At 49.9% G+C, this 18,659-nt stretch overlaps 1 protein-coding gene and 1 pseudogene across 1 annotated transcript in view; both read left to right on the forward strand.

Annotated features, from left to right (window-relative positions):
• LOC144114680 (extracellular matrix organizing protein FRAS1-like) overlaps positions 1-18,659 on the forward strand; it is a 109,058-nt gene that overhangs the window by 81,079 nt on the left and 9,320 nt on the right. The gene's annotated exons all lie outside the window — the stretch shown is intronic.
• Positions 13,036-18,611, forward strand: LOC144116416 (uncharacterized; annotated as a pseudogene).

Consider the following 18,659-nt stretch of genomic DNA (forward strand, 5'->3'; position numbering starts at 1 on the left):
GTGAAACAAGAAAGCAAGAAAGAGGTGACCTAGTGGAGGGCTTCGGAATAATTTCGACCAACAGGAGGTCTTTACCGTGCACTGACATCGCTCAGCACACGGGTGCCTTAGCGTTTCGCCTCCATCGAAACGCAGCCGCCGCGGTTGGGCTCGAACCCGGGAACTCCGGATCAGTAGCCGAGTCCGTAACCACTAAGCCACCACCAAGATATATTTCCTTTCCTTAAATTGTCCGGGTAAGGTGTGGCGCCGAACGGACAACGGCGTTCTGTGGATTCCTTGGCAATGCGGCAACACGCTGTCGCGTCCTGCTCGTAAAGACGAAGATTAAGCGTCCTTCAATTATTTTTTTACTCATGGAGTGTCCTGGAGCTTTTACTTGCTGCGTGCGCCGGTATGCTGCACTGCCCACCCTCACCTGGTCCCTTTCCACCACTCCCCAAACCTCCTGGATATTTCCGTAAGAGTTCTTCCTGTCTTCTAAGCTTCCGTCACTGCTGTGAACACGAAGCATTGTGTTCCCAGACGCCGAAGCACTTGCGCAAAATATCAGTCAGTGCCACGGCCAGTCAGTCATGTGCGGCCCGGTGTCTACGGACGCTGCCAGTACCAGGCGTCCGCCACTATTCCAAAGAAATTTCTCGGGAACACATAAAAGCGTTAAATCGCCTTCAAGCGGGAAGCTAAAAGAGAACACCCAGCAGCGAAGGACCTCTATAACCTGAGCCGATGGCGTCACTTATCGCTGCCCCGACCGATAATTGTGACAGCTTAAAGACCTCAATTATCAGACAAAGGACGAGCTCTCCCCAAAAACACGGGAGACGAAGGATTAGCGGTGGCCCTCCGGAGGCCATCGTCTTGCCAGACGCCCAGACATGAAGACCAATCTGCCAATTCTGTGTTTACAGTTTTGCTGGAATTTTTCTGTAACCCGAATAAATAACGAACGAATATTACAAAGCAACCTATCTCCAGAGAATAGCACATGAGCGAAAGATACGCCGGCGCGCAGCGCGGAAGCCACACAAACCTCTCTTCTTTGCAAGAGCCATTTAGGTTCGCAGCCCCGATATCCGTTTGAAAAAGGATAAGTCTGTGTGTTCCAGTCTTCGTGCTGTCCTTGCTGCCTGTGCACAATGCTGACTTCCTGCTCACACGAGTACAGTCAGGGGTTTGAAGTTACCCCGCATTAAAAGCTTTTCGACTGATTTGGTAATGCGAGTGCAATTAAGTGTGAATCCTAGATACATGTGTAAACACTGCATGAAATAGACGTTGTGAAACTTATTTTTTATTAAGTACGTTCTTTGATTGAGCAAATTTCAATACATTCAGGTAAGCGCACAAAAATTTGTCCCACATCCTGTGGACCATTCTGTGGACCACCTCTTCATGCACATTTTTCGTCCATATATGTTTGTGTACCTTAGGCTTCGTATTTGTCATTGCACTGAAGACACTAGGAAACACTGTATCTGAAGGCGGTAGAACGGGATTCGTACGCCAGCGTATTCCCAGCCTTCTCAAACGTGGCGGACGAGAGCTATTCAGAGGAACGCTAGCATGCTCTAGCCGATAGGCCAGTCGGCGAATCTGGCAAGCAGAGATGGAGGAGGTATTCGCTTCTGCCATGGCTGCCTTTGAAATAATGGACATTAATGGGGCATGCAGACATTTAAATTCAGTCTTATATTCTTAGTAAAAACGGAACGTTTACGTTCTTGTTGGCTTAATGATGTTTGTTCGGGAGCAGAAGAAATATCTGCTGCTGAGGAAAGAGGATTTAAGGATGGAGCCTTCTTTTCCGTGGCTCGACTGAAATTAGTGAGGTCAGTTATGAACAGAGGGCATTGACTTGTCAGTTCTTTCTTTCGGTTGCTGTGGCCGCGATGCCTGTATATGATTTTTTGGCCTTTGATGACTTATGAAAGATTCTTTTTCATTGAGTACGCCTTCTTAGTCATTAGAGCGAAGCAATAAATCGATTCAGGCGAACTTCATTAATGCTCTCCTCCCTCTTTATAATACGGACATGCACCTGTCCACCTTACCTTCAGGGCATTCAAATTTTTTTCGCAGTGTTTTTGTAAAGTGTGCAGGACTGCGCTTTATGAGGAAACCACGATGGTTCACTGGCCACGGGATTCGGCTGCTCAGCACGAGGTCTGGGGATCGATTCCTCGACGCGGCGGCCGCATTTCCAGGGAAGCGAACTACAAAAATCGCCGTCCGGTGTACTTTTTATGTCAGGGCACGTTAAAAGGCCGTCGCGGTGACTCAGTGTTCATTGCATTCCGCTGCTGGCCCGAAAGACGCGGGCTCGATCCCGGTCGCGGCGGTCGAATTTCGATGGAGGCGAAATTGAAGAAGCCCGTGTACGATGCATTGTCAGTGCGCCCTAAAAACCTCAGGTGGTCGAAATTTCCGGAGCCCTTCACTACGGTGACTGTCATAGCCTGAGCCGGTTTGGGACGTTAAAACCGTAAAAAAGAACCAAACAAGCACGTTAAAAATCCCTGAAATAATCTGGAGATTTCCACTACGGCGTCTCTTCGTCTCTATCTTTCTTGCTTTGACTCGATTCCTCGATCATCGTCTTCCTTAACGGCGCAGTTCAGGTGTCCTCTAAGAGGGAAGCAGTTTCTGCGCTTTTAAAATCGCGAATGTTTGCATTTGTATTTTTGCCCTACGCGCAGAGCTCTGAGAGGCCGTGGTAAGGAACCTGCGCTGGAGTTATCCATATATGGTTGCGGCTCGTATATGAACCTTAGCGTCGTAACACAGAGCCTCTTTGATTTACCGGGCTCAGACAGCCCGCTGGCTGCCAACCAGTTCGCCTCTGACAGGAAAGCGTATCGTGTTCACAATGTCTGGCGGCCAACGGAACCAGCCAGGCGGCTATCACGGCGACGGATCCCGGAGGGCAGATGCTCTCCGTATAGCTTCGCGTTCTGCCTCGTCTCGTTGCTGCGCGTGTGTACGGCAGAAACAGACTGCTTGGGACCGAGAACAATTAACGAACAGAAGTTATTGAGGTCTGCCGCAGACTACAGGACAGCTGATCATTCTCGCACCCTTATAACATCGGCGACGACAACGCGAGTGTGTGCCTTTAGCGCACCGTGTGCTGTGTAAGCTTCGAGAAATCCTCAAAAACATGTGCCGAGCTATCGCAATCTAACGTCTTCAGTAGCTACCGCATCGGAGGGAAAAATTGCCCGTGCGTTGCTCATAAAACGACGCGCCGTACTCTCGGATTATCGCGTGTTTATTTCTTGTGCAGTAAGTATGACTGGAATGACCACAGAAGATCGACCCTGCATGAGTGGTGACTCACTATGCTGTGGTTGTACTTTCTATGTTCGTCAACTGCTTCCTGTGAGCTGTATGCGGAAAAGATTCGGAATACGTTCCGCTCAACTGTAGTCTGTCGCCCGCGCCCGCCGGCAAGGAATGCACGTGTAATCTCGACAAAAGCGATCAGCTGATTTCGACGTTCATCTAGAACAAGTGGGTGTACAGTACTAGCTGCGTATCGTATCTGTAATGCTGCAGCTTTATCGCAGAGAACTGGCACGTACCGCGTGTGCTTACGTGTTGATCGGCGATGGGGAATTTGTCTTTACTTATTCGAACGCGAGCTGATGCGCGCGTAAGGTACTTCTCAGATATTTGAAGTATATGTGGCAGAAGCCCCGTGCATCAAGCTGTACAGCAGTCGGCGACGACCGGATCGGCATTCGCCTCAAGAGCCGTACGCGACAGCTCTGTGGCCACATATGTGCCCGCACAGATCTCTCGAGAAGTGTGTTCGTGAGGGGTTTTAATAAAGGACAGGTTTCAATCAATCGAGCATTTCTCAAATAACATCCGCCTTTCCATTGCGCAGAAAGCAATGAAGACCAGGGTCTCGTAACGCGCTCAATCACTCCTTAACAAGCACGTTCAACACATGCATGTATGCGCGCGTCTGAGCGCGTACTCGGAGCTGAAATCTGCGGCCGCTTTCGTGAAAGGTCTCGAACGCCATGGCAATATCAGCTCAGCCGGGCTAACGAAGTTAATAAATCAGGTATGAAGCGAATATTTGTGCATGCCAGGTCGTGAGAAGGTCGAACTGTGGACACTCACGTACGCACAACTTACAAATAAGCAACTATACCTACCGTAAAAGGCATTATTATTGGCGACACAGACGATATGCACCATGGTCTAGTCGAAACAAGCGCCTGCATCGAGCTTGGGATCCAACAAAACATCGCATGAGAAACCGCGTTCCTTCTAGTCCATATAAAAATGGCCGCGCGCGCTTCCCGCTACCATACCACTTCTGCGTCGTCTGCTGGTTACCTGAGCGCTGCCAAGCTGCCCAGCCAGAGAAAAACGAACGCGTTCTGGGCAGTAACTGTCTCACATATCTCGGTGCACACCCGAACCGTGCCGTAAGGGAAGGTATAAAGGAGAAAGCGAAAAAAAGAAAGATTATCTAAGAGGGCACAAAGTGCAGGGAACAAGCACATGTAACGGTTTCGCGACGTTACTGCGTGTGCATATATGCAGCCGTCTGCGGTATGCCGGGCAGGGAACACAAAAACAAGGAACGCTCGCACCTAGGCGCGCGTCTCACGTACTTGGAAATCTGCTGTCGCCCTTGACGCGACCAATTTGTGGCCGGAACCAATCACTCCGCCGCTACTGTTGTGTACTGCGTCTAATCGGCGTACATTTTTTTACATGTCCCCAAGAGCGTGCTTGTCCGCCCCTGTAAGACAAGCAGCAACACATACGTGTATAAGCATACGTGCATGCGCACACAGAACACGTCGACGCTCTCTCTTACACACACACTAATTCACGCGCTCTCCCTCACGCACTCTCAATCTCACTTTCCTTATTTTGCCAACAGAAAAATCATGACGACAAAATAGCTCCGTTGGCGGGTCAGTGATTCGTTCCGCTGCCAAACATGTGACACCCGTCTCAAGCGGTAGAGCTCAATTCTAGCCCTTTTCGAGATTGTAAGGTACAGGCTCCTTTCCATAGCCATCCACAATGGAGAGCCGAGAAGCATTGGGATCCCGGGATGCAATGTTAGCCGCAATTACCACTTCCCGCAGCCCAGGAGAGTGCATTAACATAAGGCCACGGTCGAAAACCTTTTTTCGAAGCATTTCACCCCAGAAAAGCCGAGCACCCGGCCGGGAGAAATCTTGTACCCACGAGATACCCGGTGGGTACACTACCCAGGCACCGACGATCAGATCCAGCACTTCTCGAATGCGAGGCAGGTGCTCTACCACAAGGCGACTACAGGACTGAACTATTGCGGCTCAAAATTAAAAGAGAAAGAAATAAACCTAGACACAAAGATTTTCACTACAAATTGAACGTTTATCGAATAATACAATGTATACTTACAACCTTTAACACAATTATGCGAAACACAGAACGACAACAGTAAAGTACAGCAGAACAATACATATACTACTGTGCAATCGAAATTAGCCACCGAAAATCTTTAGCCTTGCCAATGTCTTCCGGACGACGGGTGGGGCACTAACAGTGCACATACATCGTCGGTTGTAAATAGCGAAATGTCATTTTCCAGCGCGCGTGTCGTGCTCGACGTCCTTGATGACCAAGTGTCGAGCAGCCTCCCCACCGTCCACTATCACCGACATGAGCGACGCTAGAAACGTTGTAGGCAGCGATCCTGCAACACCGTCTTCGGTCGCTATGCCCAGCCGCCTAGACTGGGTCACGGAACGGCGGTTGCACGGCGGCTTGGCGCAAGGCAACAACGGAGAACATCATGCAATTCTCGGTCATACCGGCGCGAGCAGCTGCTTGGCCAGAACCGTTGTTGCAATGCCTGGTGGTGTCCTACCGTTGTGCCGTCGCAGACGGGTGCAGCAGTCTTCTGGATGGAGTCGTGGGTAAACTTGCCAGCGCATTCGGCTGTCTGGATGGCCAGCTGGCACGTCGGAAGTGGAATCACGGCTACGAGCACCTGTTCCGGCTGGCAGAAAAAGTGAGGTGAGGCACCATCGATGAGCGGCGTGAACGCGACCGTCGTGATGGACCCAGCCTGGGCACGAGCCATGGCGTTCCTGTGTGACACGGGAGCCTTGACAGTGTTCGCCTGGACGGGCGTGTTGGCTTGCATGGAGCGCCGCAGACTTCGTAGAAGGAGGACGCACGTAGGGGCCTTTCTCCTGAATGCTTCCGAAAAGCTCCGTGAAACCGTGAACTGCAACAGCACCGTGCTTGTGGAACTTGTTCCTCGTAGAACAAAGCTGTGGCAGCTGTGGCCGCAATCACGATGCGCGTCCACGTCAACTGCTAATGATGTCGATGTTACTGCGGAGAGTGCAGGAACAATTTGAAATGCGCTTCGGGCGCCCCCAACGAATGGCGTCCATAGAGTATCTTTGAGTGCTGGCGGTGCTACACTTCATCCACCAATGACTGGCTAGGTGTTAAAAATATTTTGTGTATTTGACAAATGTATATTTTTTTATTTCTCATTTTTTTGAAATGCATTGCGATACTGGAATATTTACTTTTAAAATCACCTAATGTTTCAAAGTTGCCTATTCAAGGCGTTGATTATGCACTGCGTTGCCTCATTTTAATGACTGACTAAATTAAATATTCTTAGGTCTGAGGTGTTTGCAGTCTCTTGCAAAAGCATGTTTTTTTTTACTTCAGCAAAGTGTTATCGCAAATGGAGTATCTCTTAGCAAAGAAGAAGAGCTGCACCATCAGCTTCGGACTGACAACTGCTCGCCTGTTAATAATAATAATAATAATAATTGGTTTTTGGGGAAAGGAAGTGACGCAGTGCCTGTCTCATATATCGTTGGACACCTGAACCGCGCCGTAAGGGAAGGGATAAAGGAGGGAGTGAAAGAAGAAAGGAAGAGAGAGGTGCCGTAGTGGAGGGCTCCGGAATAATTTCGACCACCTGGGGATCTTTAACGTGCACTGACATCGCACAACACACGGGCGCCTTAGCGTTTTTCCTCCATAAAAACGCAGCCGCCGCGGTCGGGTTCGAACCCGGGAACTCCGGATCAGTAGTCGAGCGCCCTGACCACTGAGCCACCGCGGCGGGGACGCGGATGATCGAAAAATTGTTTTTTAGAATTGTTCTTGAGGGAAGGAAATGCCGCAGTAACTGTCTCACATATCTCGGTGCACACCCGAACCGCGCCGTAAGGGAAGGGATAAAAGAGAAAGCGAGAAAAGAAAGATAATCTAAGAGGGCACAAAGTGCAGGGAACAAGCACATGTAGTGGTATCGCAACGTTACTGCGTGTGCATATATGCAGCCGTCCGCGTATGCCGTCCAGGGAACACAAAAACAAGGAACGCTCGCACCTAGGCCCGTGTCTCACGTACTTGAAAATCTGCTGTCGCCCTTGACGCGACCCATTTGTGGCCGGGAACCAATCACTCCGCCGTTACTGTTGTGTACTGCGTCTAATCGGCGTACATTTTTTTACATGTCTCGAAGTGTGTGCTTGTCCGCCCGTGTAAGATAAGCAGTAACGCATACGTGTACAAGCATACGTGCAGTCGCACACAGAACACGTCGACGCTCTCTCTTAGACACACACACTAATTCACGCGCTCTCCCTCACGTACCCTCAATCTCACTTTCCTTGTTTTGCCTACAGAAAAATCATGACGACGAAATAGCTTCGTTGGCGGGTCAGTGATTCGTTCCGCTGCCAAACATGTGACACCCGTCTCATGCGGTAAAGCTCAATTCTAGCCCTTTTTGGGATTGTAAGGTGCAGGCTCCTTTCCATAGCCATCCACAATGGAGAGCCGAGAAGCATTGGGAACCCGGGATGCAATGTTAGCCGTAATTACCACTTCCCGCAGCCCAGGAGAGTGCATTTACATAGGGCCACGATCTAAAACCCTTTTCTTAAGCATTTCACCCCAGAAAAGCCGAGCACCCGGCCGGGAGAAATCTTGTACCCATGAGATACCCGGTGGGTACACTACCGCGGCACCGGCGATCGAATCCAGCCCTTCTCGAATGCGAGGCAGGTGCTCTACCACAAGGTCACTACAGGACTGAACTATTGCTGCTCAAAAGTAAAAGAGAAAGAAATAAACCCAGACACAAAGATTTTCACTACAAATTGAACGTTTATCGAATAATACAATTTATACCTACAACCATTAACACAAATATGCGAAACATCGAAGGACAACAGTAAAGAACAGCAGAAAAATACATATCCTACAGTGCAGTCGAAATTAGCCACCGAAAATTTTTAGCCTTGCCAATGTCTTCCGGACGACGGGTGGGGCACTAACAGTGCACAGACATCGTCGGTAGTTAATCGCGAAATGTCATTTTCCAGCGCGCGTGTCGTGCTCGACGTCCTTGATGACCAAGTGTCGAGCAGCCTCCCCACCGTCCACTCTCACCGACATGAGCGACGCTAGAAACGTTGTAGGCAGCGATCCCTCAACACCGTCTTCGGTCGCTTTGCCCAGCCGCCTAGACTTGGTCACAGAACGGCGGTTCCACAGCGGCCAAGCTCAAGGCGATAACGGGGAACACCATGCAATTCTCGGTCATACCAGCGCGAGCAGCTGCTTGGCCAGAACCGTCCTTGCAGTGCCTGGTGGTGTTGTACCGTTGTGCCGTCGCAGACGAGCGCAGCAGTATTCAGGATGGAGTCGTGGCTACACTTGCCAGCGCATTCGGCTGTCTGGATGACCAGCTGGCACGTCGGAAGTGGAATCACGGCTACGAGCACCTGTTCCGGCTGGCAGGAAAAGTGAGGTGAGGCACCGTCGATGAGCGGCGTGAACGCGACCGTCGCGATGGACCCAGCCTGGGCACGAGCCATGGCGTTCCTGTTGGCCACGGCAGCCTTGACAGCGTACGCCTGGACGGGCGTCTTGGCTTGCATGGAGCGCTGCAGACTTCGTAGAAGGAGGACGCACGTACGGGCCTTTCTCCTGAATACTTCCGAAAAGCTCCGCGAAACCGTGAACTGGAACAGCACCGTGCTTGTGGAACTTTTTCGTCGTAGAACAAAGCTGTGGCCGCACTCACGAAGAGCGTCCACGTCAACTGCTAATGATGTCGATGTTACTGCGGAGAGTGCAGGAACAATTTGAAATGCGCTTCGGGCGCCCCCAACGAATGGCGTCCATAGAGTATCTTTGAGAGCTGGCGGCGCTACACTTCATCCACCAATGACTGGCTATGTGTTAAAAATATTTTGAGTATTTGACAAATGTTGTATGTTTTTTTATTTCTCATCTTTTGGAATGCATTGCGATACTGGAATATTTACTTTGAAAATAACCTAATGTTTCAAAGTTGCCTATTTAAGGCGTTGATTATGCACTGCGTTGCCTCATTTTAATGACTGACTAAATTAAATGTTCTTAGGTCTGAGGTGTTTCCATTCCCTTGCAAAAGTATGTTTTTTTTACTTCAACTAAGCGTTATCGCAAATGGAGAATCTCTCAGCAAAGAAGAAGAGCTACACCATCAGCTTCGGAATAACATCTGCTCGCCTGTTATTTGTTCTTTTTTTGAAAATGGAAATTGGTTTTGGGGGAAAGGAAATGGAAATAAAGGAGGGAGTCAAAGAAGAAAGGAAGGAAGAGGTGCCTTAGTGGAGGGCTCCGGAATAATTTCGACCACCTGGGGATCTTTAACGTGCACTGACATCGCACAGCACACGGGCGCCTTTAGCGTTTTGCCTCCATAAAATCGCGGCCGCTTCGAAACCGACCGCGGCCGCTGCGCTCCAGATCCAAGCCTGTCGGTTTGGATCTGGAGCGTGTGCAACCCGCACATATGCCGTTGCGACAAACTATGCATCCCGGTCGGCATCCGCGGCCACCAACGTTTATCGCAGTCTGCATGCATTAACCCCCCCCTCACACACACACATGAACAGCCAGCACTCTGGAAGCAGAAGAGTCAGCCATCTCTCTCGCAATACGCTCCATTGAGGAGTAAGCAACAAACCCACATCATCACCAGCTCTCAAGCTGTCTGCTGCAATTAAGGTAGGTGAAGAATATGCACCCGCGCACGTCATATCCTCAAAAGCAGAGCACACCAACGAGCCGATTTTATTTCCACACCTGGTCATTACTAGCTCTGAAGAAAGCCACCGCACGCGCTATCGCCCGAGCTTGTTGTAACCGAGCCCCGCAAGACGGCTCCAGACCATCAGAGCCGATGTTCGTACAGTACAGCGCATTCCTCCAACACCATCGGCTCAACCGACACACGTACCCCTCGCCACACAAACACCTGACGTGGAATCGAGGAAGGTGGTGGTGAAAACTTTAATGGACACAGGGTAGCTTAGGGAACGCAGGTCCTTCGGCCTCCGCACGGCCCCACTTCACTCGAGGAAGCGGTTGCATGGAAACTGCTCCACACCAAAGCCTACCGCTTTCTTAGGCTCCCCAGCTGACAGGAAAGGCCGTAGGAGCTCTATAGTGAGGGTCGCTCCCCGCACAGGGTGCAAAAAAAAGTTCGTCACAGCTGTCATCCACTCCCTTTTTAAGCCATTCCCTGAAGGCGTGATTGAGGTGTCCACAGAGAGTGAGTCAGGTGGCGCTTTCAATCCGTATTTTTGTTGCCTTAGCATACACCATGAAGAGGGGACGCTCTTTGACAGCTTGCGGTTATATGTGTCGTTTTGTTGTTGTTTTCGAGATGCGTTGATAAATAAAATCAAGTAAAAGCTATACGCAAGTATGTCCGTGTTACCTGTGTATTTGAGTCATTTTATGCGAATACACGCATGAATTTAGGGAGAGCTTAAGAACCAGAGGAAGCCTTGGAAAGGTTGTTCAGAAAGTAGGCCTGAACTGCGAATAGTTTTAACAAGCCGGCTTTGGCAAAGGTGAATGGTGGATTACATTGCGTCCACACGTGTTTTATTATATTTTTGAGACGAGTACATCTCTACCTCTCTTTGTCCATCGATGACAGTCCGTGCTATGGTGCGTGCGTGAATAGCGCATGTGCTTCAAAGGGGAACTGTATTATAACAGCAGAATTCAGGGCCGCAGGCCCCTGGGTCCCCGCACGACCCAGATAGCGCTTAAGTGTTTGCTGCCTGGTTCAGCCCGTCGTGCTGGATGCCTTTGGCACCTTTGTCACATTGTAAAAACCGCCCCTTCGTGAAATAACACGTGCGCTGACATGAAATTTTTCTCTTTTGGCTCGCGCTTTTGATAGACAAGCACTGGAGAGGGCCGTTTTTTTTCCTTCCCAAATTTGTCCTTCGCTTGCGCGTTGTTAGCCTTGGAGGGTATTTTACACAAGCAGCGCAAACCCAACGGAGCTATGGTCCCATCTCAGTCTTAAAAGAAAAGAACGTGGATTAGCTCAGATAATTCATAATATAAAGCGAAAGCTGTTGGAGTTCATTCTGTTCATTGCCGTTTGCGTTGACAACGTTCTAGACACCGATTATTTTTGGGAAATCAACAGCGTATAACCGGCTACCTGGCTCAGTGGACGCTTCATTCGCGCTTTGAGGTACGTGGTGTGGCGGTACTGCGAGAGAAAAAAAAATTGGTTTTTCCAGAAAGGAAATCCCCTAATAGCTGTCTCACATATCTCGGTGGACACCCGAATAGTGCCGTAAAGGAAGGTAAAAAAGAGATTGAAAGACGCGCCGTAGTGGAGGGCTTCGGAATCGACCACCTGCGAGACGCGTCATTTCCTTAACACTGAGTTTATTAACGCGACAGCCTTAAGGGCCCCATAACGCAGAAAAGCCGATGTCGGCGGGGTTGGCCGTGAGCGGAGAATCCCAGAAGCATTAATTTATAAAACAAAATAGTAAATTGGTCGAGTTGGGGAATCGAACCAGGGCCTCCGGAGTACGAGACCAGCTTGCTAACCTCACCGTCACGCCAGCTCGATTGTTAGGAATGAACAGAGGCGCGCCTAGTGAATACGGTGTTGTCTTAGAAGGATGCTTTTCTTTCACTTACGGCACGGTTTGGGTGTCCAACGAAATATGTAACAGGCGTCATTTCCTTTCCTAAAAACCAATTTTATTTTCATTTTCCTTGGTTACGACTTGGTTCGGGTGAAAACAAGTGAAATGTGGTTTTTGAGGAAAGGAAATGGCGCAGTATCATTCTCACAAATCGGCCGACACCCGAACCACACCGTAAACGCCGATTCACACGACGGACCGTTCGCTCGCGGCCTGTGCATCACGTGTTCGGGCGTCACCAAATTGAGAGGCGTGCCCTCGGCCGGCGGACTGGACAACCAAGGAAAGTCAAGTGCCTCTCCTCTCGCGGGAATTAGCGGCGGCCCGCGAAGATGCGCGCGCGAGCTCTGGCGACCACCGCTCTTGCTAATATTTCGGCTGCTGCATTTCGCTGAGTGACGTTGAGCTGGCGCGCTGTTTTGACAAGCTGCACTGCGTTCGTCACCATGACAAATCGATCGACGGGGCTAGCAACACGACCCAGGCCATTGAGGAATTGGACAAAGGGCTGCACCTGCACCTTTCAAACGCAGTCAAGGGTCGTATATGCGTTCCAGCGCTTCGGATCTCTTTTGTCTTCTTTCATGTCTAGTTCTGGGTGCATATTTTTGTAGGGGAGGCTACACTAGGCGAATAATAATTGGCTTTTGGGGAAAGGAAACGGCGAAGTATCTGTCTCATATATCGTTGGACACCTGAGCCGCGCCGTATGGGAAGGAATAAGGGAGGGATTGAAAGAAGAAAGGAAGAAATAGGTGGCGTAGTGGAGGGCTCCGGAATAATTTCGACCACCGCCTTAGCGTTTTTCCTCCATAAAAACGCAGCCGCCGCGGTCGGGTTCGAACCCGGGAACTCCGGCTCAGTAGTCGAGCCCCCTAACCACTGAGCCACCGCGGCGGGTTACACTAGGCTACCAGTCGAGAATTTCGCGGTACACGCGTGAGGCCAGTTGTCCGCATGCGCTGTTACCATGGTACATGGGAGAGGAATGTTGTGCGCATGCGCCTTTACCATGGCAACCGGGGAGGAGAAGAGGGTGCATCGCGCACTTCGTCGCCGCCGTTGTCACTCTTTCTTCTGGAGTCCCTCCTTTATCCCTTCCCTTATGGCGCGGTTCAGTTGTCTGCTGATATGTGAGACAGGTACTGCGCCATTTCCTTAACCCCAAAACCAATTTAACCTTATGGCCGCGGTCCGCGGTGTCGGTCTCCATGGCACGCGCTGCATGGATCACACCTACTGTGCCGGTGAACGCATCAAAGTGAACCCGAGTTTAATGAAAATTTGGGGTTAAGGGAAAGGAAATTGGGCAGTATCTGTTGCACTGTATGGGCGGACACCTTAACCGCGCCGTAATGGAAGGAATTAATGAGAGACTTAAAGAAGGAAGAAAGAGGTGACGTACTGGAGTGCTCCGGAATAATTTCGTCCACGTTAGGATCTTTAACGTGCACTGACATCCCACAGCCCACGGGTGCCTTAGGGTTTCGCCTCCATCCAAACGCAACCGCCGCGGTCGGGTTCGAACCTGGGTATTCCGGATCCTGGACTGGAAGGATTGACCTTGTGTATCTGAGAGAAAGAAACGAGTCTAAATGCAGTGTAGGCAGCTTTGAGACAGCCGCGCGTTACTCAACAGATCATCGGACAGTGTTTATCTCTGTCAAAACAATTGAATAAATAAACAATGCGTCTCAGCGAGTACTTCATCAATGCTTGACATTTTAGACACAACAAACTCGACAACATACGTAACCAGTGAAGAACTACAGCTCTCGCTACGTATATCCTGGAATAGCTAAGCTAAGCCACTGCCAATGTTTCGGGGAAAGGGGGATCCTAATGCGGCTCCTGTTCTCCTTGTTAATTCCCTCCGTTTTTTCTATAATTGGTCGTTAGTTAAAGGAAATGGCGCAGTATCTTCCTCGCATCTCGGCGGACACCTGAAGTGCGCAGTAAGGAAAAGAATAAAGGAGGGAGTGAAAGAAGAAATGAAGAAAGAGGTGTTGTAGTGGAGGGCTTCGGAATAATTTAGACCACCAGGGGGTTCCCGGGATTGAACCCGACAGCGGCGGCTGCGTTTTTATGGAGGAAAAACGCTAAGGCGAACATGTGCTATGCGATGTCAGTGCTCGTTAAAGATCCCCAGGTGGATGAAATTATTCCAGAGCCCTCCACTACGGCACCTCACTCTTCCTTTCTTGTTTTACTGCCTCCTTTATCCCTTCCCTTACGGCGCTGTTGAGGTGTCCAACGATATATGAGACAGATACCCTCAAAACCAATTATTATATCTCTAACACGCACTGACATCGCACAGCACACGTTAGCCTTAGCGTTTCGCCTCCATCGAAATCCGGAGTACAGCATACTAACAGCAGGCTGCATGGGAAAGACGCACTCCATCGTAATCACTTTCAACGCAACTGCGGTCCCTCACTCCATCAAATACATGGGAGCCATCTACCGCCGCACCCCATATCGCGGCAGTCCGGGTGCCTGCACTAACTGTAGACAGCCGGGTCACCGCCACGATGTATGCCCAAGCCCCAAGACCAATCTTTGGCCCACTGTGGAGCACAACACTCGGAACAAAGCCCTCCTTGCGCGTCCAACTGCATTCTGTGCGAGGGCCCTCACCTTAAGGTGTATCCAGACGGAATCCGCCGCCGCGGAAAATATTCCGCATAAATACCCAACATAAAAGCTCGGTCGGTACGGGACAGATTTCTGGCGCTGTGAGGAGGAGGTTGCATACCTATAGCGACAAACATGGCAGCACGCTTCCAAGCAGGACCGCTCGTTTCGGTTTCAATTCGGCGTTGTTACTGCCTTTTATTGCGAAAGCAATAATACGCCCGGTCTAACCACCCATCGTGTATGCCGTGCTCCCCCAGAGCCGGCGCTGCGCTTGGCAGGTGGTGCGACGTCAGCTCTCTCCGTTGCTATGACGACGCGTGACGTCAGCTTGCTCCCTGCCGCAGCTAGAAGGGCGCCGCTCGTTGCGTGTGCGGTGGCCCCCGAGCCGGCGCCGCGCGTAGCAGGTGGTCTCTCCATTGATATGACGACCTCCTCGCCTTGCGCTCGCTGCGTGGCGGCTTCTCTGGGATATGCAGCGGGGCGCTACGCGTTGGTTGATCAGTCTCGCAATGGAAGTTACCGACGAAGAGTCTATATCTGAATCTAGTTGCTCTACTGCTTCGGAACACTTAAATTCTAAGGCGAAAGCTAAGAAAGATAGGAAGACTGAGAGAGAGAATGCAACGTGCCCAGGAAACAGAGGAACAACCAGAAGAACGATTGCGAAAATGACGAGAAGCCGAAGCAGCTAAGCGAGCCATTTTAGAAGGCGAGTCTAGTCGTGCTAGACGGAATGAAACTATAAGACCACGACCTTACGAGGAAACAAAACGGGCGGAACATCTTGAAAAATGTGTTTGTTTCTACTGAAGAACCTGTGCAAATAAATGACTACATCAAACCAGTGGCTCAGTTTGCATCAGCTACACGCGAATTCTTAATTCGCAATCAGCTTTCGCAATTCAACCAGGTTTAACCGGAGCTAAACAGCAGCCATTTTTTTGCGTTCACTTTCTGAAAATGGGGCACCCATTTCTCGCTTGGGCTCACCTCGCCTATAAGAGAATGTATGAGGGAAAGATTCGCTTTATTTTTCATTTAGAGTGCCAATTCTGCCAATGCTGGGCTGAAGAGTAGTGTAGGTTTTTTGGCAGAAATAGTTACCCGTCCTAAAACTAGATGGCGCCACAAGGCTGAGCGTGTCTAGTGTTCCTGTATATGCTCCCGCAGGGAGCAGAGTTGCTCGAAGGTCCGCCATTTTGTTCCAAGCTGTGCGGGAAAGCAGCTCCTCGAGCGCACAGACGCTGGGATTATGACGGGGCTGGCGTTGTAGAGCAGTTCGCTTTTTTTTCTTTTTGAAAAGCTTACAAACTGCGCTCGATTTCGGGCATCCTTTTTTCCTTTTACTGTCTCTGTGCTCAGGAATCGATGCTAAGCCCATCATACTGCGTTGAAAAAAACGTCGGAAAATAATCTGATTTTCCGAAACTATCATACAGCATGACAGAAAGATCGCGGATTGACAGCGATAGCTCGCAGTACGGACAATAATGGCGCAGAAATGCTTGGAAATGAAAAACCTGCGTGAGTTGTGCGATGAAGAGAAGTGCGGTAATGCATCTCCCTGCAGAACCACATTGAAATACATTATTCTATAGGGTTGCGACCGCCGATGTGGTACGAAGCTTGTGAAACCACGGTGCATACGATGTGAATGCGGGCAGTCTAAAGCTATGCATTTTGCGCGCAGGTAAATCTAACCCACCAAAGGCACAGATATCGCAAACTCGCGCGCTTATCTTTCACAAAATATACGTATCATTTGTCGCTCTGACTTCGAGCCCTCCATTGCATTTTTCCTATGCGATGGTCATCTTTACAAGCCAAACACATCACGTGCTGTACTTCTTTAATATCCAAAAGTTAGAGAAGCCTGCCTTAAGTCACTGCAGCTGAATTGTCGTATAAGAGTTTCCAAGGATCTCGAAAAGTGTTATCTCTTTCTGGTGCTGTTATTTAATTGCTCGTTTTTCCCTAAGCACTATTGCGTTTTCTCTTGACGTACTTGAATTATATGTACCTTCACTGCATTCTGAAATACCTTTGTTTTGGACTGCTCTATGCTTTTACTCAAGGAAAAATGATTATCTGAATACCCAATTTTGCTTTTTCAAGTATTTCATGCTATTTTTGTTCCCCTCTGCTCCAGTGTTAACATCCTTGTCAGTGGAACCTTAGGGGTATTCTTAACAAATAAAATAGTTAAAAACTCTAGACAAAGCTTGTTCTCATGCTGAGAGACTGGCCTCCCACTTCTGCGTAGTAAACTGGGACTAGAACAAAATTTCACCTACAGTTTGCTTGTCAAACATTCTTTATTTCACAAAACAAACCATTTCTGCAAAACGTTGCTGGTGGCAGCTGAATAAGCAGACGGGCTGGCAGCGGCTGCACATGAGAAATGCGCTGTCACGTGCAGCCAGGTTAGGAACAGGACCTTTGTACACATTTTTATTTGGAACTTGTAGCTTTGCAGCAAAAATGAAGATAATTTCTTGATGGCAAACAAGAGTCGCCGCATGGAGTTTGAGCGTGCCTGTTGAACAATTTATAATTTATATTGAACTGTAATTGTTATCAGACTAGGCACATAGGCAAATGACGGTTGTAACGCCGGAGGGAGGTATGAGACAATGGAGGTTATGTGGCTAAGTGAGTCATGCAAATACGGTAAAGTAGTGCTGTTTATTTTCTTATCTCGCATATTCGAGTTCCTTTCGGAGATGCTTTCGCGCGTCCCATACGCAAAAGCCAGCGCAATCGCTGACGTACGACTGACCGTCCGGACGGCACTGCGTAAAAATCATTGCCGCTTTCGGTACGGTTCTTGCAGTTTGCCGCACTGCCCCCCGTCATAGTTGGAGGCTGCTGTCACTGCCCACTATCAAAATATATACAACTGGAGCGCACGGAAAAGGCGGGAACACACCGCACCGGACGCGTCGGATCACGATGGCAGCCGAGAGGGTACTGGGGCTGGCGAGGAACCGGCGTTGCGCCTGGAAAGTCGGCTCTTCCACTTTAATATAGAACAAACGTCGTCTGCGTAATCACGTGACGGCCGCTTGGCGAATGGCGTCAAGAGCGGCGCGAGGAAAACAGTCGCGCAACTCTGCTCCCTGAGGGACCATATACAGGAACACTAGAGCGTGTCCTCCCGTCTGTGAGAACATACGCTGAACTAAAAGCAGGAAATGCGAGAAATGCTGTAACGTGCCGAAGAATACCTGCGGTTAATGTACATGAGAGTGCGTACGCTTGCGGCACGTACACAGCGTCAATTATTATTCTTTTCTAACCATATCTGTGTACGTCGCGAGCGCCGACGTTGCGACTAATTTCACTCACTCTCGCCACCGAATGCCCAATTATGAATGAGCCATAAACCTGTACTAAGGCTAAAAAGTAAGACGTAGCGTAGTCCGACCACGTTGACATGTTAACAGTGGACGCAAAAATACTTTCGCCGATATCGCCTCGACTGCCGGGAACACTGAGCCGGGAAAGAGCAGTGTGCTGTAGTTGCAGACTCGATGTGTGCGAGTAGGCTAAAATGTCCGTGGTCTGCCGCCAGAAAAATGTTCTCGCATTTCTCGCTCTATTCGGCCCACGGACCATGCGCGGACCTCGTAGACCGGAAAAGAAACCGCACGTGACCGCTAGTTTCGAGGGCCAAGAATGGGTCCGTGGTCCGTCGTCTAGATAGACCTTTATACCGGCACGAGATCCTGCAAGGGACGAAGCCTTCACCAGCCATGAAAACAGCCCATCCACCCAAAAACGCAGAAGCAAGAAGCGGTCGCAGCCAGGGACACGTTTCCCCAGTGGTCGTCCGGTTACATCCAGCCAAACCAACACAAGCAAGCTTGGGCAGTGCCATTGAAACCAGCCTGGAACACCTCCCCCCCCACCCCAATCTACAACACGCCCTGGAAAAATCCCAGGTGAAGGCAGAGGCGGCTAATAACCCTGTCACACGGCCAGTTTCAATGGCCA

The sequence above is a fragment of the Amblyomma americanum genome, chromosome 1 (assembly GCF_052857255.1).
Source record: "Amblyomma americanum isolate KBUSLIRL-KWMA chromosome 1, ASM5285725v1, whole genome shotgun sequence".
Lineage (NCBI taxonomy): Eukaryota > Metazoa > Arthropoda > Arachnida > Ixodida > Ixodidae > Amblyomma > Amblyomma americanum.